The sequence below is a fragment of the Leptonychotes weddellii genome, chromosome 9 (genome assembly GCF_054177405.1).
Source record: "Leptonychotes weddellii isolate Sample4059 chromosome 9, ASM5417740v2, whole genome shotgun sequence".
Taxonomy (NCBI): domain Eukaryota; kingdom Metazoa; phylum Chordata; class Mammalia; order Carnivora; family Phocidae; genus Leptonychotes; species Leptonychotes weddellii.
The window spans coordinates 109,318,415-109,341,062 of NC_138377.1; the positions used below are offsets into that span (position 1 = coordinate 109,318,415).

The 22,648-nt window shown below is 38.7% G+C and overlaps 2 long non-coding RNA genes across 2 annotated transcripts in view; both read left to right on the plus strand.

The window, feature by feature from the left end:
• LOC145723573 (uncharacterized) overlaps positions 1–22,648 on the plus strand; it is a 57,306-nt gene that overhangs the window by 27,865 nt on the left and 6,793 nt on the right. The gene's annotated exons all lie outside the window — the stretch shown is intronic.
• LOC145723574 (uncharacterized) overlaps positions 1,128–22,648 on the plus strand; it is a 24,296-nt gene continuing 2,775 nt past the window's right edge. The window contains exon 1 of the long non-coding RNA XR_014148747.1: positions 1,128–1,754. This is a non-coding gene — a long non-coding RNA (uncharacterized LOC145723574). The remainder of the gene's footprint in view (positions 1,755–22,648) is intronic.

Sequence of the window (22,648 nt, forward strand, 5' to 3'; positions counted from 1 at the left end):
CTACGGTTGTGCCCTGCACAAGGACAGCCCATCGAGGCCGGGCACCCTGTACTGGTGCTTGTTCCTTTGGTATTTTCTGCTTAGTATGACTGTGCTATGTGAGCTGGCTTTAACTCTGGCCAACGGTATGTCCAACTTTGTGTGCCAAGGCTCCCCTGCTTCTTCTCTCTTCTGAATCCTTTCAAGGTGTCCTCCCAATTTAGCCTCATCTGAGCTCTGTTGTGTACAGTGAAGACCAGTGAGTTTTTGATGAAGCGCATCCATAGAGTTGTGAAGATTGATGGTTTTTCCGATAGTCTGTGTCCTCAAAGTAAGTTAGATACGACTGGAAACTGTAATTGCTTGTCCAAGCCACTAGGGTACCATTTAGGAAATTACTTCCTCAGTAAAATTTAGTAAATTACAGTTGTAATTTAGTAAAACTAGGCTACTCTTTGGTAAATTAGTGTTTCAGGGCAGTTGCAATGATGTACTGCACAGAACTTAGTGAATGGTATCCCAGTGACCTAAAATCCTTAATGCCCCTTCTAGGTGGGCCTGTGCAAAGGGGAAAGCTTCTGTGTCATGGGAAAAATGTCCAGTTTATTATAATTCATGAGAAGGGAGAGACCAAGAGTCCTTAGGAGGTCAGAGGGTCCTCCCTGCATTTGTTAAGGAAAATTTCTCAAACAGCACATGTAAATAGCTCCCAAATGGATACAAAATTCAGAGCATTTCATAGCTTTCAGGGACAATCAATTTGAAAGGAGGAAAGAAGGAAGGAAGAAAAATTTTCATGATTGATAGAATGGGATGTTTAAAGATGCAACCAAAACGTTTTTAATGGATCCAAATATTCATAAACACATGGTAAGAATGATGGTGCTTTATAAATGCTCTAACATAAAGTCTTGATAATATACAGATAATGCCCCAGGGGACCTATAATGTGCTTCTCCTCAGAAGCTCAACAAACTGCTGTGTAAATTATTAGCAATTAATACTTTCTACATTAATCTTATACATACATTTAATCTTCAAACATTACTGCTGGCTCTTTTGCCAATCTCCCTTCAGTCATTATTAAATAAAATTTCTCATTTCTTTCTTCCTACAAACATCCCTTTTTTCTTAAATCTTTCAGAATTTCTGGAACATACCAAAAGATTTGAGAAAAATCTGTCTTTGCTAGAAGATACTCTGGCAAGTCAATCCTTCTGAAAGAATTAATTTTTTTGAAATCAGTGCCTAATTAGTTTTGCAATCTTCTTTTAAAGAATGCACTCCATTTTAGAAGACTTTTGTTGAGGGGAACTTATTCCTCATCTCATGCCCCAGAAGTTTTCTCTGCCCCTAGCTTGCTCCTCCCTGTAAAGGAGTGACTTATTTGATCAATGTTTGGACCACATTACTTGGAGGGCATTGATGCCCATCTCAGCTGCTATGGGTTGAATTGTGTCTCCTAAAAAAATACGTTGAAGTCCTAACCCCTAACATTTGTGAATGTGACCTTATTTTGAAATAGGGCTTTGCAGACGTACTCAAGTTAAGACAAGGTCATTAGAATGGGACCCTAATCCAATATGACTTGTGTTCTCACAAGAAGAGAAGAAACACAGATGCATCTACAAGCTGAGAATGCCAAGGACTGCTAGCAAACACCAGAAGCTAGGAGAGGCAAGGAAGGATTCTTCCCTACAAGTTTCAGAGGAAGCATGGCCCTGCTGACACGTTGGTTTTGGACTTCTTGCCTCTGGAACTGTGAGAGAATAAAGGTCTGTTTTCAGCCACGAGTTTGTGGTACTTTGTTGCAGCAATCCTATAAAACCAGTACACCACCGTTGCTCTCTCTGCCTCTTCTATCTGCCTCTTGTACCCATGCATGGTGAGGGTCTGTTCTAGCCAAGTCTCATCTTTCAATTCCAGCTCTCACCTGTGGCAAAACCAGGCAAATCAGAGTCACGAAAAGTCCTAAAGATTTAGGTTGTGGAAGGGAGATCCCTCTGTTCTCTCTCATCCAAATCTGCCACTTCCTAAAGCTGCCCCAGAACTTTGCTTCATTGTGTTCCTTGTGTCTATTTGAAGATGGTTATAATGTGGAGGCTTCTACCATTTAGTTATAACACACTGTTCCACCTATGTCACCTGTTCACCCCCTATGCTGGTTAACAAGCTAGTGTTGGCTACAAATCTGCCCTTGTATTCTCTCTACTTCATGTGGCTGGTGCCTGCCATTCATTCCTGTCTGCTTCTCTATTTAAACATTGCCATTATCCTGAGTAACTTCAACATCTTCATGACAACCCACCCAGCAGCCTTGGCCTATCAGCTCCTGCAAAACCTCACCGCTATGTCCTGCTTCACTGCATCTGGCTTGATCACTCAACTATGACTACCCTTTGACCATCATTTATCCCCTTGACTAATATTTGTCCTTGCCCCCCCCCCCCCCACTCCACTCCACACAGCAGAAACAAGGAACACATTTCACATTTGGTCAGGTCACTCCGAGCATGTCAACCTTCTTCCTAAAAAATAATTCATAAATAAAATATATAGAGATATAGAACAGAATAATGGTTGCCAGGAGGGAAGGGGGTTGGTGGGTGTGGCTATATATGGATAGTGTGAGGGAACCTGGTGGTGATGGGACAGTATCTTGATTGCAGTTGTCATGTGAGTCTACACATGTGATAAAATTGCACAGAACTGTGCACACACACAAATGAGTGCATATAAAACTGTGACTATCTGAACAAGCTCTCTGGATTGAATCAGTATTAATTTCTTGCTTTTGATATTGTACTATAGTTAAAGAAGATGTTACGTTGGGGGAAAATGAATGAAGGGTACACTGGACTTTCTTGTACTTTTTTTTTTTTTTGCAACTTCTTGTAAATCTATAATTATATCCCCAAAATAGATTTTTTATTTATTTATTTTTAAGATTTTATTTTTTTATTTTTTGACAGAGAGAGAGACAGCGAGAGAGGGAACACAAGCAGGGAGAGTGGGAGAGGAAGAAGCAGGCTTTCTGCGGAGCAAGGAGCCCAACGTGGGGCTCGATCCCAGGACCCTGGGATCATGACCTGAGCCAAAGGCAGACGCTTAACCAACTGAGCCACCCAGGCACTCCCAAAATAGATTTTTTAAAAAGGGAAATCAAGTTGCCATTCCTGACATTGTGTTAAATGCTGAAGACAGAGTCAAGAGCAAAACAGACGGTGTATCTTACCTCATATTATTGAGAAAGACCAATGGGGATTTACCGCGGTTCCCATCACTTGTGAAACAAGCCAGAATCCTGAACAAGGCCTTGTAGGCTCCCTGATGGGCCCTGCCAACCCTGGAAGCCTATCCTCCCAACATCCTTTGCCTCCATTCTCTGCCCTCCAGCCATGCTGGCCTCCCCAGATGCCCTAGCTTGCATCAGGCTTTCTCCATGACAGGCCCTCCCACCCATCCACCTCTGAGTAGTCTCCCCTGAGTCCTAGACCTCATCAGGCCCCCTGTTACAGGCTCTCCTACCACTTTGAACCTTTTCTCCAGAGGTGCAATGGATCTAAACTTCCCTATTAAATTATAAGAGTGAATGATTTCTCTACTCATGATTAAATCCTCAGCACCTCATACAGTGGCTGGAAATTAGGAGTCTCTCAGTCTGAACTTTTTGAATGAGCAAATGACTAGAAGGGCTTTAAGAAGAGGAAGGAAATAGTCTGATTTACCTTTGTCAAAATAATTTTTTTATATTTTAGAACAACTATGGAATTACAGAGTAATTACAAAGGTAGTACAGAGTTTTTATACACTCCATATACAGTTTCCCTATTGTTAACATCTTATATTAGTATGGTAGATTTGTCACAATGAAGCAATATTGATACATTATCATTAACTAAAGTCAATATTTTATTCAGATTTCCTCAGTTTTTCTCCCTAGTGTCCTTTTCTATTCTAAGAGCCCTTCCAGGGCACGACATTAACAATTAGTTGTCATGTCTCTTTAGACTCCTCTTGTTTGTGACAGTTCTCAGACATTCTTTGTTTTTGATGTCTTCAACAGTTCTGAGGATTGTTGGTCAGATATTTTGCAGAATTTTCCTCAACTGGAATTTTTTTTTATATTTCTCTCATAGTTAGACTGGGGTAATATAGTTTGGGGGGAGGAAGACCACAGACATAAAACACATTCTCAGCACATCACATCAAGGGTACCTGTATCAACATGACTTATCACTGTTGATGTGACCTTGATCATCTGGTCTCAGGGAGTGTTTGTCAGGTTTCTCTACTGTAAAGTTACTCCCTGCACTTTCCACTCTGTGCTTTTAGGGAGACAATCACTATGTGCAGCCCACACATAGGGAGTGAAATGTTATGCTCCCTCTCCTTAATAGTAAAGTTATCTCTATAAATTACTTGGAACGCTTCCACTTAGGAGATTTATATCTTCTCCACTATTCACTTACTTATATATTCAGTCATTTATTTGTATAAATATGGACTTGTGGGTATTTATGTTTTGGGTTATATATGACTTCGCTTTTTTGCTCAAATAATTCCAGCTTTGACCATTGGGAGCTCTTTCAGTTAGCTTTTGTACCTCTTTGACATACCTCCATTATTGTGGAGATTTTTTTTTTTTTTTTGAGCACTTCCTTACCTTCTGGCACTACAAGATGCTCCAGGCTCATTGGTATATTTCCAACCTGAGTCCTAGATTCAGCCATTCTCCATGGATACCTGGTTCCTTCTACTGAAGAATGATATTAGACACCAAAATTCAGACAGTGGGTGTGCTCATTGTCACTGGGAGCTATTGCTGAGAGGCCTTCTCAGATGATGGGCAAAGGAAATACGTGTGTGTACACTAACCTGTGTACATCTCATATCTATAGATATTTCTATATGTAACAGTATAATAAGATAAACATGAGTTCATACTGGGGTCTCCAATTCTAATCCATTACCATGTAGATGCTTCTAGCCTCCTCATCTTGCTTACCTATAACCTCCCACTCCTACAGTGAGAAACCTAACTTCCACCATTTATTTGTTTAATTCCCGTATACATGTAGAGTGGTTTGAGACTTGTTAACCCATGCTCCCTGAGAAACAACTTTATCCACTAGAATATGGTGCTTATTCTCAGTTCTTTGGGCCTTTAGTGTGTTTAGACACACACTGTGACATCAGTGATTTGTCAGGAAACCTGCTTGAAGAAGAATAAGTTCCACAGCCAAACCCTTCTCCTTGCTGACATTATTCCTATAGCAATAATATTGTCTGGGCTGCTATGTTATTCTGTACACACCTTTCCACTTGTCTGGAATGCCACCTTTCTTTCTCTGGATTTGTCCAAATTGGAAATTCCAAAGCCCATCCCAGGACTTCCATCATCATTGGGGTCATCGTCATCATCATCATCATCATCATCATCATCCCAACCTGGAGAGATCTCTCTCTCCCTTGGTTTTTTGGGGAAATCAATAACTGTAGAAATTAGTTGGCAATTGATCATGTGTTGTTTTGATACCTGTTGTATCACGATGTCTTACTAAATAATCTAAAATTTTATTATTCATGCACAGGCAGTCCTCACTTTGCATGGTAGTGTGGGACAGTAAAAATGACCATGTGACCTGAAACCATGCAGAGCAATCTTAATGATCAATGGGAAAAATATGATTTTTCAATGGCATTAAATAATACCCGTCAAAACATTTAAAATCTTCTTATTGTCAGTGGCAAATATATAGGAAGAGAAAGAAATAGTAAAACTAAGTATTTAATTAGCATGCCATAATGTAAAACACTAGAAACATTGATAATTAAAGTGTTTTGTTTCTTTTTTAAAAAAACTTATCAAGAGTAGTTTGAACAGTACTTTCTTTCTCGTCTAGAACTGATGATGTGGAGCAAGCAACTTTTCTATGCCTGGTGAATTGTCTCCTCCTTTCTGAGTTTGGGTCACTTTCAACATTTTCCCCTTATTCTTTCAAATGTCATAAAATATATCTGAGAGTTCCTTTAACTTGAAGTGGTTTTTTGCTGGTGTTACTTCCTTTGGGACACCATTTTTTTTTTTTATCATGACCACTTTCCTCATTTATGTCTGTAATTTTGCCTTCAGTAAGTTCATCTGACTGCACATCTGCAGTCTTTTCAAAGGTGGCAGTGTCAACATTCCCATGGTCAGCTCTTTCTTCCACGACGTCATTTATGTCCAATTGAAATTTTATTTTCATCTTTATCACTTTTTTTCCTTTGATGCACCTTTATCTCTGTTGGCCAATTCTTCCTTTTGGTTATGCATTTTTATAAAATGCTTATCACTGAGGGAAAAGGAGGCTGTACAACTTACTAAGAGAGGCACACTGACCAATCACTACAGACTTTGAAAGAAGTGCGTGAGTGGTCACTGATCATGCTGCATGTGTTATTTACACAGTTATTTGTGGACTGGAGAGCTAGTAGCAGAGTTTACACTTAAGTAACAGACAGTTACCATACCATGATATGGTAACTGAAATTTGAACCACGTTGTTGGGGGCCTGGTGCTATTTAACTGAACCTTGCTAACTGAGATTCATGCATATCAGAACCATGAAAAGTGAGAACTGCCTGTATTTTTACTTTGTCTCAAGTCCAGCATGAGCCCCATGAGGTAGGACCCATGACTCAGGGAGTAATCTGCACAAATCCCCCACCCTAACCCTAACCACCTGCCATAGCATATAAAAAACACTTTAATGTTTATTGAATTTGATTTTCTTCACTAGAGAAAGACCATGTAAATATATCTTAGTGTTAGAAGTTAGGGGACCTCGGGGTGCCTGGGTGGCTCAGTTGGTTAAGTGACTGCCTTCAGCTCAGGTCATGATCCTGGAGTCCCTGGATCGAGTCCTGCATTGGGCTCCCTGCTCGGCAGGAGTCTGCTTCTCCCCCTGACCCTCCCCCCTCTCATGTGCTCTCTCTCTCTCTCATTCTCTCTCTCTCAAATAAATAAATAAAATCTTTAAAAAAAAATAGAAGTCAGGGGACCTCAATTCTGGGTCTGGGTCTGCCAGTGTGAATCGTTTTTAGACTCTTCATCCAAACAAATGTATTATAACCATATTTTCTACTTGTTACCTAAGGATATAATCAAAATTCTACCAATTATTGTGTACTAGTCACATTCAAATGGAAAAAATAGAGCCCTCTTTCTCAGTTTATTCTGCAGTTAGAACTTTGAAAGGTGCATCCAAATTGTCAGCACCATCCACCCTGGTGCAATTCCTTTCTTTTTTGCATGCTCATTTGTGCAAACCTGAGCTTTGGAAAAGGTATAATTTGGCCCCTTTCCATTCTCCATTGATTCTATATCACTCACCTACTCTCTCACTCCCCACACCTTTAACCATATCACATGTCACTCTATTTCCCCAAGTACAGAAGGAAAGGAGTTCTGTTCAAAAGAGTTCAGTCTAGAACCTTGACATTCACAAGGCACCTAGCTTGAGACCTTTACAAATCTCCAGTTTTGTGCCCAAAATGACACTAATGCATAAAATCGACCCCCAAAATGTTAAAATTATAACCAGAATTTTTAAGGGATTCTTTCAGACCCTTAGTGAGTCTCTAAATATGGGAATAGATTTTTTTATATTTTTATAAAGCAACTAAAATATTCTGCTAATAAAACAAACCTATGCAATATCACCACTGAGTAATATTAATTATTAATTTACCTGATGGCCAAAATAAAGTAAAAATGATGATGATGCTTTTCTCCTTCACGTAAAGCATGTGGTAAGTTCATTCATTTTATAAATGGTTAATTTATCTAAAACTCCCATATTCTAACTATAGACTTTTAGACTCTTCATATTCTCTTCACTTTCATCACCATTATTATAAAATGCCCTTTTTTGGGGAGGCCATTGTTTCTTAAAGAAAAGGATGTACTGCTTCTGGCAGTGTTCCTAGGAGCTCCTTAATGAGTCAAAAACACAAAATCATTTTGACACGTGGATGTTAGCAGTCATGTGGGTTCATTAAGCGCTAAGTGATCTGATCCAAATAGCAGCCTAACTGTAAATGTAGTTCAAATTTACATCTCATCAAAATGACCAAACACTATTGTGAAGGGCAAGAGAAGAGGATTCTAAGCACAGAGAACAGCATGTGCAAAGGCCCTGGAGCACGAAAGAACATGGCATTACCCAGCTACCAAAGGTCACTGTGCCAAAGAGCAGAGAGCATAGAAAGATGTGGAGAGTAGCACAAGATGGTCCAAAGACCACAGGGAAAGAGTTGTAAAGAAGAGAATACCATGATCCAATTTTGAAATCCCTCTGGCTGCAATGTGGCAAGTGGATAGAAAGAGAGTCAAAATGGATATGGGAAAAGAAGCTATGGCAAGAGCCCAGAAGAGAGATGATGGGACTTGACCCCTTAGTGGAACCAATGAGTACAAGGACAAGTGAATAGAAATACAAATTTGCAGGTCCACCACAGACCTGCTGAGTTGGAATCTCTGGGCCCTAGCGATCAGGGTTTTCATAAGCTGTCTGGGAGATTTTGACTCTCATTCAAGTGTGAGATCTATCAGACTAGGTAATAGAACAGAGAGAAGAAACTATAAAGGCAACATATGAGCAAGTTTGGCTTTTGCTCAGGGCCTGGGTGGTGGTTATTGCTCTGCCAGGGCTGGATTCAAAACAAACAACAACAACAACAAAACCCTACCAAACACTAAGCAAAAAGACAGCAAAAGCCCTTCTTAAATTTTAATTAATGCGAAACTCTGTTCAAAGGACGCATATGACAACCAAAAATTAAGTATTTCTATGTAGCAAGATTTCTCACCCAAAATTAAGATGAATAACAGAGGGAGAGAAGATGCATGTAATATTTATAATAGGAGGGAAAAGGTCACTATCCCTAATACGCAAAGAACTCAATGAGAAAACTCAGTCGAAACTGGATAAAGGATATGAATGGGAATTTCACAAAAAGAAGAAACACTGGCTAATAATGAATGAAAAGATAATCAGTCATGTTACTAATCAAAGAAATGTGATAATGACAATGGGATCAGCCTTTTTGCTTGTCAGAAGGGCAAAAGAATTTTTTTAGGACTGATAACATCCAATATTAGAGTTTCAGGAAATGGGCAAATGGATCACAGTCTACACTGTTAGTGAGAATATAAACTGGTACGATCTTTGGTTATGGTAATTTGATAGCATCTTTTAAAACTTAAAAATGCACATTCTCTGTGAACCAGGAAAAAAAAATTCCTGTGAGTTACATGCCAGAATAATTTTTGAAAGAAATAAACTATAAGACAGTTTAATTTCTATGTAGATAACTTCTTATTCATAATGTATGATATCAAGTGATTCTCGATTTACTTTCAGAGTAATTATGTTATAAATCCCTGAGGTCATTATACATCTCACCCAAAATTATAATATCTAGCAATAACAACAACAACAAAATTCAAAAGCAGTAACTGACTCCAAACATTTCAAATATTTTATTTTGAATTTCAGTGTGGAATTTCAACTGAGCATTTTTATTTCTCTTCGTAAAGCATTTTAACAGAGAGCTCTTTCACTAGGAAAAAAAAAAAGCTTTCATTCCCTATGAAATCCCGTCCATTCTAAAAGAAGCTGATTAGGGAGGAGAAATGATGCCATGGATACAGTAGAGGGTGGTCCTGCAGTGGAGGACCTAACAAGCACCAAGCCTAAGACGCAGGTAAGAAAGGCTGGTACTCTGAGGGCCCTACCAGGCTGACACATACTTATAGGGTATTCAAATGCAGGCCAACCTCAAACCCTGTCAGCTAACAAATGTACAGATAAGAGATAATGTTTAAATTGAGGAAAAGCCCTGCAACTTATATAAAGCCTGACTATCCCTGAAGCAGTGTCACTCCCTGGCCCACCCACCAGTCAGCATGTGTACCCTCCTCAGTGAATAATCAGAGACCAAAAGGGGATGACAGATAGAAAATCAGAGGAAAGAGATGTTCAGATCCTTTGGGAATAATACTTTCTTTTAAAAAAGATAGTTAATTGCTTTTTTGAATGATAAGCATGGACATAGCCAATGTTCAAGAGGTATATAGTGGAAGTTAAGTCTGCTTCTCAGCCCCTGCCCCACCCCCCTGCCCAGTTCCTGAGTGTCCTCCCAGGATAGTCTATGCGCATACAAATATTGCCCAGACACGTAAATGTATGGATCATATTATGCACACTCTTCTATTTTAGCTTATTTCACTTGACCATATATTTTGGAAATTGATCCAGATATCCTGAAATCTGGACCCATTTCAGTATATCTGGATCTCACTCATTAAAAAAAGAAAAAAGTTTAATACGTAAAAAAATCTTCACGTGCCAGAGCATATATATTACTGAATATTAACTTAGTTCACAAAATATTCACTTTAATTGGGTAATGCCTCCATAGCTTTTATGTTAGATCTCACTCATTTTTATAATCATATTATTTTAAATAAAATACAAATATAGAAAACTACATAAATCAGACATGTTGGCTTAATGAATTATTATGAAGCAAACACTAGGCCAAGAGATAAAATTTTTCCAGCTTCCCCAGAAGCCCCTCCATAGACCCCACACTAATCACTGTCTCCTTCCTCCCACCATAAGTACCATTAATCTGACTTTCATAGTAATGCTTTCCTTTTGTTTTTCTTTTTATAGTTTTATCACCCATATGTGCTTTCACAAACCCTATTCTTCAATCCTATGTATTAAAAAATGTTTTGAGGGGTGCCTCGGTGGCTCAGTCGTTAAGCGTCTGCCTTCAGCTCAGGTCATGATCCCAGAGTCCTGGGATCGAGCCCCACATCGGGCTCCCGGCTCAGCAGGAAGCCTGCTTCTCCCTCTTCCACTCCCCCTGCTTGTGTTCCCTCTCTTGCTGTCTCTCTGTCAAATAAATAAATAACATTTTAAAAATAAATAAATAAATAAATAAATAATGTTTTGATATGTCTTTTAAATCTCTTTTAATCTACATTTTTCTCCTCTGTCCCTTTCATTTCTTTACAATTTATCTGTTGAAGAATCTGGGCTCTTTGATAAGTGGAATTTCCCCTAATCTGGCTTTTTTTTAATAAAGATTCACTTTCTATCATCTACTATCTAGTTACCCAGTGATGTGGCTCATATATGAAGGACATGAAAATTCTGGATTCTTTCCTTTTCTTGCCCAGTTTTCAAGATAAAGAGTTGGTGCCTTCACATCTTCTGAAGGTGATTAATTCTTTTTGTTTTAATGTTGTTATTAATTCATGGATTTAGCTTATTTGATGGATTTCAACACATTTCAATTATTATCCTTAGTGAAATTCAAATTGTTCAATCTTGGGTCAATATGAGCCTCTTCAAGTTGGCTCCTGGGTCCTTTTGATCTGACTCTAGTAGTCCTTGAGAGCTTCTTTGCCATCTGGTGTGACAAGATATTCCAGGCTCATCTTGTACATTTCCTGCTCCAGTCCTCAAATCAATCATTTTGAAGGCCTTATTTCTTTTGCAAAGAAGTAGTATTTCAGTGCCATTGAGTAGATCATTGTTTCTAGGCCTTTTTGATGGACCAGGTTAGAAAAACAAACAAACAAACATACATACAAAATATATAAATAAGATACCTCTGAGTTTATATTTGTTTAGTCAGGGTTCTCCAAAAAAACAGATCGATAAGAAAGATAGATAGAGATAGAGATAGAGAAGGAGAGAGAGAGATGATAGATAGATGATAGATGACAAATAGATAGGTAGATAGATGATAGATAGATAGATAGATAGATAGATAGATAGATAGATGATAGATAGATGATAGATAGAGATAGAGATTAAATGTTTATGGGTATGTAGATAGATAAATATAGATAGATAGAAAATAAGGAATTGGTTCACATCATTAGGGAGGCTGAGAAGTTCCAAGCTCTGCAGTCAAGCAAGCTGGAGACCCAGGAGAGCTGATACTATAGTTCCAGTCTGAGTTCAAAAGCCTGAGAAGCGGGAGAGCTGATGGTGTAAGTTCCAGCTAGAGTCTGGAAGCAGGGAATGTCCCAGCTCAAAGACAGGCAGAGAGAGCGAATTCTCCCTTACTACTCTTTTTTGTTCTATTCAGGTCTTCAACTGATTTGAAGACATTAGAGAGGACATGTGCTTTACTCAGAGTGAATTAATTTTACTCATTAGATTAAAATTAGAGAGGACAATGTGCTTTACTCAGTCTACCAATTCATATGTGTTTTTTTTTTTTATTATGTTATGTTAGGCACCATAGAGTACATCATTAGTTTTTGATGTGGTGATCCATGATCCATTGTTTTCATATAACACCCAGTGCTCCATGCAGTACATGCCCTCCTTAATACCCATCATTGGGCTAACCCTTCCCCCCACACCCCTCCCCTCTAAAACCCTGTTTGTTTCTCAGAGTCCATAGTCTCTCATGGTTCATCTCTCCCTCCGATTCCCACCCTTCATTTTTCCCTTCCTTCTCCTAATGTCCTCCATGCTATTCCTTATGTTCCACAAATAAGTGAATTATCATATCCATATGATAATTGACTTTCTCTGCTCGACTTATTTCACTTAGCAATATGTTAATCTCACCCAGAAACACCCTCACAAACATATCCAGAACAATGTTTAATCAGATATCTGGGCATCCCATGGCCCAAACTGATGGTTAATATTAACCATCACAGGGCGCCTGGGTGGCTCAGTCGTTAAGCAACTGCCTTCGGCTCAGGTCATGATCCCAGGGTCCTGGGATCGAGTCCCAGGTCGGGCTCCCTGCTCGGCAGGAAGCCTGCTTCTCCCTCTCCCACTCCTCCTGCTTGTGTTCCTATTCTTGCTATCTCTCTGTCAAATAAATAAATAAAATCTTTAAAAAAAAAATTAACCATCACAATATTGGTATTTCTCATTTAAATTTGAGACCACAAGGCATTCACAAAACTTTCTCTCTCTTACCTCTGTATGTCTTTCCTTTTATCTAGAAAATCCTAATTCTCAAGGACACAAGTGATGGTAGAATTAGAACATCCCAAGTCATTTGTTTTAGCTCACATCACACACATAACATGCTCAGAATAAGAGAATAATGATACCAATAATATGATTAACTGAAAATATTAAAGAATTTTGCTCATAGGCTTTCCTCATTCTCACTTAATTTTATAATGGTTGTATTATATCCTCATTGTCAGAGCATATGGCTATTGCTTTCTATTCTTTCCCTCTCAGACTTCATTTACTCTTAGTTCTACAGGTTCTATATATATACTTTAGGTGTATTTATTTATTTATTTATTTATTTTAGAGAGAGCACACGTGCATGGGGGGAGGGGCAGGAGGAGAGAGAATCCTCAAGTAGACTCCTGCACGCTGAGTGCAGAGCCTGACGTGGGGCTCCATCCCAGGACCCTGAGATCATGACCTGAGCCAAAATCAAGAGTCTGCTGCTTAACTGACTGAGCCACCAGACGCCTCCTAATGCTCAACTCCAGTCCTCATGATGATGCCTCTCTGACCCTTTTAGTTTCTGAGACTTGTTATTCAGAAGATTCCCCAGGAAGAGCCAATGGGAACAATATTCCATGAGTTCTTTCATGTTGGTAAAAGTCTGCTGTGTCCTTTATAGTTGAAGGTCAGTTTTTCTGGGTATAAAATCCTCAGCTCATACTTTCTTTTTTTGACCATCTTAATATGTTAATCCATTCTCTTCTGGCATAAAGTGTTACTGCCAAAAAAAAAAAAATCTGGTCATAATCTATTTTTCTTTTCCTTATAAGTCACATTCTCTCTTTTTCTAGATGTCCAAAAGATTTTTTTTTTCTTTTTCTTTATACTACAGTCATTTTACAAGCCTATGTCTCGATGTTGGTCATTCTGGGCCAATATTGTCAAGTATGCATTGTACTAATCAAATACAGAGTTTCAGATCTTTTATCTCAGAGAAGTTTTCTTGGATTAAGGCTCTTGCTTTGGTTTTCTTCTTGAAGAATATCTCTTATCCTATGTTCAGTACACTTTGGTGTTCAGTACTTTCTCTTAAATCCTTTTTATCTCTTTATTTCATTTTTGTTTTTTTTTTCTCTTTTTCACTTTGTATTTCTCTTGAGACAATATCTGTTGTGTTTATTTGCTCTCATATTCCTTGTAGCTTAGGTTTCCTTCTTGGGTGAATTTTTCTTTTAGTTCTATTTTTGCCCAAGTTCGGTTACTTCATTTCTGAGTTTTTCTAATCCTGATTGATACTTTTCTTTTATGTCTATCATTTGATTAATGGTTTTTTTTTCTGAAATAGATCAAAACTGAAGCTTGATGTTTTATGACTACGTCTCTCTAGTGCGACTTTATTGTTGGCTGCAGTGGCTCGGCTCTTTTTTTTTCTGATAACTTTGTATAGGATTGACCTTGATACCATTTTGTTGCTTGTTTTTTCATGTAAAATCTGTTTTCCTGAACTTTTATAAAGAGGCAAGTCTTAGGAAACTCTTCAAACTTCACAGGGCACCTATTTCTGTGTAAAAAAATATGGCCACCGGCTTTCCAGGACTTCTTGGCTGTTCCCTTCCCTCAGTTCAGAGTGAAACTTCTTTTTCCTTCCTTTTTCTCATCCTGTTCAATTTTGATTCCTCTCTTAGCACTTCTTCCCAAGCATGAGGCTCTGTCGTGGTCAGTCTTAAGTGTTCCTCAGGGCCTGACTACTCCAAGCTGCTCTCACCTTCCTACTGTGAGCCCTCTCCTGTGCTGGAGAGTTCACTGTCCTGATGCCACCTGTGTTTCTTAGATTGGCTCACAGTGCTTTCCAGTGAATACCTAGTCTATTTTGGGGTTCTTCTGTTCTCAGATCCCTCATGCACAACCCCCCTTTCTTCCTAACTTCTTTCAACCATTCATACTTGGTACTGTACGGGTCTTGAGGCTATTGGTGGCTTACATATGTTGGGATTAGTGGGGATCATCTGACACCTAGTTTTGTTGTAAATATTGTCTGTGGGTTTTGGATTTTGTTGTGTAGTTTCTTTGTGTCTTTGTGGGGACTGGGAGAAATTGAAAAATGATGCCTCTTGCATAGGATCTGCTTGCTTCATTCTCTATAACAGGGCACTGTTTTTATTTAGCCAGCCCCCTACTAATGGAGAAGCACAGTGTTTCTGAATTTGGCTATCACAATCAATACACTCTTTGCACACATTTGATGCATAAGTACAGGCATATCTGTAGGATAAATTTCTAGAGGAGGAACAGCTAAATCAAAGGAGCAAACACAATAGGTGCTCAAAATATTTGTTGATTGAATACATTTGTTGAAACATATTCACCACAATAGTAAAAAAGATCTGTTCTAGTCTGTAGCTCAGGTAGAGTCTTATTGTGAGACATGTACTTAAAACAGACTACTAAGTACAATTCTGGGATTCCTTGAGTAGAAGAAAGAGGGAAACAGAAAAGACATTGATTCATTCTTCCAGTTAGCAATTACATATTGGCTGTTAGCAATTACATATTGACCACATATGCACTAGACCGTGATGGGGCCTGGAGATATAGCAGAGGTCTGCTCTGCCCTAGCAGAGCTCACTGTTGAAAGGGGGGATGCCTTCCTTATTTCAGCACAACTTTGATAGTGAAATGAAGGCTATCCCTCATACTCACAGTCAGGCAACACTGCATAAAACACACCATCCAGCCTTTGTCTGCACTTAGAAAACTGCAGAGTAAACCCCAGTGCAGAAGGAAGAGGAGAAAAGCTATCTGTCCACTGTCTATTTGGTCATGTTATTTCTAGGAGTTGATCTACAACTCCTTTTTAAATTTTTTTAAGAAGATTTTATTTTTTAGAGCAGTTTAGATTCACAGCAAATTAAGAGGAAGGTACCAGAGAGTTTCCATTTACCCCTGCCCGCACACATGCCAGCCTTCTCCAATATTAACATCCTTCACCACAGTAGTACATTTGCTACAATAAGTGAACCTATATTGACACATCATTATCACCCAAAGTACACAGTTTATCTTAGAGTTCACTCTTGGTGTTGCACATTCTATGGGTTGGAACACATGTATAATGTCATATATCCGCACTACTGTATTATACAGAATAATTTCACTGTCCTCAAACTCCTATGGATTCTGCCTATATGTCCCCCCCTCCTCCCCTTCTGCCTTCTGGAAACTACTAATTTTTGTACTGTCTGCATAGATTTGCTTTTTCCAGAATAACATATAATTGGATTCATGTAGTATGTAACCTTCTTAGATTGGCTTCTTTTACTTAGTAATCGGCATTTAAGATTCCTCCTTGTCTTTTCATGGCTTAATACCTTATTTCTTTTTAGCACTGAGTAACATTCCATTGTCAATTTATTAATTCATACACCTACTGAGGGACATCTTGGTTGCTTCTAAGTTTTGGCAATTATGAATAAAGCTTCTATAAACATCCATGTGCAGGTTTTGTGTAGACATAAATTTCCAGCTCCTCTGGGTAAATACCAAAGAGCACAATTGCTGGATTGTATGGTCAGCATATGTTTAGACTTGTAAGAATACAACTTCCCCTTTGAAGGCACCCAGAGTTTTCTGTAAGTGGATGAGCCTGCTTCAAGGGGACACTGTGATGCTTAGGTCCCTGCTGGCACTGGAATACAAATGTGGTAACTTTACAACGCATTGGCTAAGGCTAGAAATGCAAAATAGTAAAAACAGCAGACTTTGCTCGAGCTTCATCCAAGCTCATTCTCCTTCCCAGAATACCAGCTTCCATGTTGATGTCCTTAATGTTGCCAATGATGCCATCCTTTTCCAAGTGCAGGGTCAACAAATGCAGGGCAAACTCCTCAGCTCATGCACACATCTCCACCCGCTACTCACACTCTTTCCACACTTGCTTTTGCAATCTTTCTCACCAGGGTGCTCCAGGCAATCTCTGCAGATTGACAGGAGAAGCCATCCAAATTGAGCCTTATTTCCCATCCTCTATGGGACTACTCCATACTGAAATCTTGGGCTCTTCATTTGGACTCCTCTGCAGGCAATCAATTCCCAAGCTCCACTGTATTGCCACCTTTCCTTGATAATCTCTATACTTCCTCTACTCTTTCTGATCATCTTCCATAAGTTCTGCTTCCAGGCTTATCTGTCACCCCTTTGAAGCCTGATTCATGTGGGCTGTGCTTGCACTAAAGGCATGTTCAAAGAAATGCAGTCCAGCAGACACTTGTAATTTTCAAAATCACTCAGGTTCTTTATTTGTGTTTCCTCAGCAGCATGAAGGGGACACAGTGCCCACAGAAACATTTCTCAAAATTCCTACTTGTCTATCTCCCACTCTTGTCACTTCCTGGAGCTTCTCCAGTGATCTTGTGCTTCCAAACTCCCCCAGCCCCCAGTTCTGGACTCAGACTCTTCCAAGCCTTGCCTGTCTCTGAACTTTGCATCACAAAAGCCCAAAGAGTCAGCATGGAAACGACCCAACCCTCCTTGGAGACCTGGGGGAGGAGAAAAAACCCAGTGGAGGAACCCTGATAAAGAGGAGGTATCTTAGATGGAGGTACCTTAGAACTCATAAAATAAAAAATCTTGTAAAAAAGAATACCACTTTGATGTTTTCCTGCTCCTTGATATAGATTTCCCCATAATTCCCTAGTGTCAAGTGGCTAGAGTCCATACCCTTGGGCCTGGGAGTGAAGACAACTCCAAGTATGGCCTCAATCCACATCTCAAGCTTATCTTCTGACCCTCATTCTGCCCTTCCCAGCCACTTTCTCTGCTGTTCCTGAACATGCCACCAACATCCCAGCATACTGGCTCCTCTCCACTTGTCTATTTCCTGTTTTTCCTTCCGTGTTCAGCCCCAGTGTCCTGGACCCAGTGCTTTGACATTTTTTTGCTGCTTTCAAACCTTTCCAAGATCTCACACTGTACGTAAATGTTTGTCGAATGGGTGAATAGTTGAATCTCTTCTTCCTTGTCCTTCTCTGGCATGGAAATCTCATTATTCAGGAAACATCTTTGAGCAACTCCGAAGGTTTCCTTAGTTTATTTTGTTTCTTTTTTTTTTTTAGATTTATTAAATATTTTTTAAAACAAGGATGTGATTTCTGTCACCATCATGCACCTCCACCCTTTCAAGCTTCTATTCATGAGCTCTGTTCTCTAATTTTGTTTGGACAATTAAATTCCCAAAATATGTGTAGAAGAGAAGATTGCATTCTTATTTTGCAAACATGGTTGCTCTGTGGAATTTTTAAATAGATGCCAGATTTTCTGCACACCTGTGATTTTTCTTCTCCTTAAGAGTCAATTGACATGGTCTTTTACTTCATGTCATTGACCATGATCCTTGACTTCTGACATTTTTTGCCATCCATTTCACATGCAGTTCACACTCATAATACTTCGTACTCTCAATTTTTATTACATGAGGTTTTGTTATAGGAATATTTTGTGGGTTTATCAGCTCTAATAAAATTCTAAGCAATTTCCTTGGAGTTCACTACCAGGGGGAAGCTGCTCAGATGGGTCTATGATCAGCTAGCAAAGAGATAGCATGGGTGTAGTTCTGAGCTTCCATTTCTTGTTTCAACATTCCAGTTTGCAGAAAACTATAAGACCTTGATGAAAGATATTGAGGAAGATACAAACAAATGGAAAGGTTGTGTGTGCATGGATTGAAGGAATTAATATCATTAAAATGTCCATGCTACCCACGGATCTACAGATTCAGTGCAATCCCTATCAAGATTGCATTGTTATTTCTCACAGAAATAGAAAAAAAAATCAATCCTAGAATTCATATGGAACCACAAAAGCAAAAGTAATTTGAGAAAAAAGAACAAAGCTGAAGTGTGATCACTTCTTGATTTCAAACTATACAAATACTATACTAATACACAGCTATAGTAATCAAAACAGCATGGTACTAGCATAAAGACAGACACACAGACCAATGAAACAGAATAGGGAAACAAACCCATGCATATACAGTCAACCAAACTTTGATAAGGGCACCAAGAACACACAATGGGAAAAGGGTAGTGTCTTCAATAAATGGTGCTGGAAAGACTGGGTATCCACAAGCAAAAGAATGTTCAACATTGCTAATCATCAGGGAAATGCAAATCAAAACCACAATATCACTCCACACCTCTTATGATGACTTTCATCAAAAAGACAAGTGATAACAAGTATTGGCAAGGATGTAGACAAAGGAACCCTAGTATACTGTTGGTGGGAATGTAAATTGGTACATCCACTATGGAAAACATTATAGCATTTCTTCAAAAAATTAAAAATAGAATTACCATGGGATCCAGCAATCCCATTTCTAGGTATGTGTGTATGTATGTAGGGGTGTGTGTGTGTGTGTGTGTGTGATGAAATCAGTATTTCAGAGATATCTGCACTCCCATACATTTCATGGCATTCACAATTGCCAAGCTAAGCATCTGTTATGGATGCATAGATAAAGATGATGATACACACACACACACACACACACAATATGTGTGAACACAGACACATGCAATGAAATATTATTCAGCCATGAGAAAGATGGAAATCTTGCCATTTGTAACGACATGAATGCACCTTGAGGATATTACGCTAAGTGAAATAAGACAAATACTATATAATCTCACTCATATGTGAAATCTAACAAAAAAAAAGTTGAACACATAGAAACAGGGTAGAATGGTGGTAAGGGTTAGAAGGTGGGGGAGATGCTGCTCAAAGAGTACAAGACTTCAGTAATAAGATGAATAAGTTCTAGGGCTCTAATGTACAGTATGGTGACTGTAGTTAGTAATACTGTATTACATACTTGAAATTTGCTGAAAGAGTAGATCTTAAGCATTCTCACCACACAAAAAACAAGGTAACTGTGTAAGGTGATGAATGTGTGAATTAATTCGATTTTGCTAATCAATTCACAAAGCATAGCTATACCAAATCATCATGTTGTACACTTTAAATATATACAATTTTATTTGTGAGTTATACCTCAATAAAGCTGGTGGGAAAAAAAAATTCCAGTGTGCAAAGATTGTCCTTCTGATCTATCTACTGGTGTGACACATGGAACCAGAGTTCAATGCTGCCTTTGTTAATGGCCAGAAGCCTGAAGAACAGGTCTCCAGAGAGTTAGCCTCCTTCATTCGCCCTATCACCTGAGCCCAGGAGTGGGAAGGCAGCTCCCACCACAGCCCAAAGAACAGTTGCCATCCCACAGGTTTCCTTGGATCCCACAGGTTGCAGCATCTGTTGGAGGATTAAACATATTTTGTTGCTAGACCGTGTACCTCAAACCACAGAAATATCCAGTGGTTCTGCAACCTCCAGAGCAGGGAAGTCATTTTTAATGTTTATCCCTCCGTTTGGAATAAATCCTTTGTGAAGCAGAGCTTTCCCTTAGTTATTCACAAAAAGTTCCTTTTAAAGGAGTATCTTTGGACAAATTAACAGAGAGTACCACCCCTAGGTCAGACTCTTTTACTAGCATGTGGCAGAAGTTAGCCTGCCGTGTGAGAAAGTGAAGGCTCTCATACCAGATGAGGCTATGATAGACCAACATCTCTGTACTCAGATTCAAGGTTCTTTTCTCAATACCCCTGCTCTGTGAGACAGTCATGATGTCAAATTAAAAAAAAGAAAGAAAGAAACATATGGAAGCTTTTTGAAATTTGCTTTACAAAATGTTAATTTGGTTGCATTTTTTATTATTATTTATTTTTCTCTTTATCTATATGCTTTTATTTATTCATTTAACAAATATTACCTGAGAGCCTACTATGTACCTGGAATTATTCAAACAATGATCAAAGACTTTCTATCATATGGAATATGGTATCATAAAAAAGCCAGCACAACTCTTGGTACATAGTTATTTATGTTTAATAAATGTACAGACACTAAATATTTTAGGACCAGAGTGGTCATTTGTAGAAACACTGGTCATTGCTTATGGTGTTATTACATACAGGACATTGAGAATGCCCTTTAGCCAAAAGTAGAACATCCATTTTTTTTTACTGCAACTCTACAATTAATAGTTCATTTTCTGACATTCAATTAACTTCTTGAGCGCAAAGACCATGACATTCATGCTTGTATCCTTAGAATGGAGCACAGAGGCTAGAAAGAAGGGTATTTGTATTGAGTGGAATAGAGTGGACATTGCCAAAGGGAAATAGTGGATAAAAATGCAGTCTGTTCATTGGTAATATTGGCTACTTGAGGAATCATAAAGAAATCTCAAAGATCTACCAGGCACAAAGAAAATTATGTTAACAAAAAAAGACACAGAGCTTGCCTATAAGAGTTTATAGCATAAGTTCGGGTAGAATAGATTAAATGTAACTAATCTTCCAGTAAGGAAGCTCATTTGGGCACAAATAAAACATGAATCAATTTTTTATTTAAGGAATGTTTCAGGGGTCCCTTTTATAGAGACACAAATTCCTTCCTGTGATATTTCACGCACAACCCCCCCCCTCGCCCCGCCATTTGCTCACATATGAGTTGCCATTACTCTATAGTTTGGGGAGGAAATCATGAAATTATTACCAAAATAAAATCTTGAATTTTTTTCTTCAGAAATGAAAAAGGATGAACGTATAATGTTCTTGAGCCTGCTTAAAAGATCATCATCAGGGCGCCTGGGTGGCTCAGTTGGTTAAGCGACTGCCTTCGGCTCAGGTCATGATCCTGGAGTCCCTGGATCGAGTCCTGCATAGGGCTCCCTGCTCAGCAGGGAGTCTGCTTCTCCCTCTGACCCTCTCCCCTCTCATGTGCTTGCTCTCTCTCATTCTCTCTCTCTCAAATAAATAAATAAAATCTTAAAAAAAAAAAAAAAGATCATCATCAGTGAACAAAACTTACACTTTCTTTGGGGAAGTACCAGTATCCTCTATTGAATAGGGCTGGTCCAGTCCCAAATAACCATTTTCCTCATATGCTATGCATAGATTAAGAGTCCACTCAATTAATAAGTCCTATATTCCATCACCAAGTATGTCTTTTTTGTTAGTCATCTCACAGATGCCACGTTTTGAAAGATTCTAGACATCAAATTGCCTTTGTTATTATCATTATTTGTCCTTTTGAATGAATCAGAGACCTTTCAGTAAGAGCTTCTCAGTAGCATGAAATAACCATGTTGTCACCCTCAGTTGCTGTTAGTCCTGAGCAATGCAACAAATGTTAATGTGGTAGGCTAGGCAAACTTGTAAAAAGTAATTGAAATTATTAACATTATTAACGTAATGAAAATAGACTAGGATTTCCACTGCTTCCCTAGAAAGCACTAAAATTTCAGGAACCCCCCAAACTTTATCAGAATGTAAATTATTTCCATAACTATAACTGATCCTTTTGTTTACCTCTTTTTAAATACTTTTTTTTCTATTTTTGCAGAGTGGGGGAGCCAAAGTTCAAAAGTATAAATCGATCACAACACATGGCTTCATTTTTCTGGACATGCCTGAGATAGATTCTTTTTTTTTTTCATTCTTTTTTTAAATTTTATTATGTTATGTTAGTCACCATACAATACATCATTAGTTTTTTTTTTTTTATTTATTTGAGACAGAGAGAATGAGAGACAGAGAGCATGAGAGGGA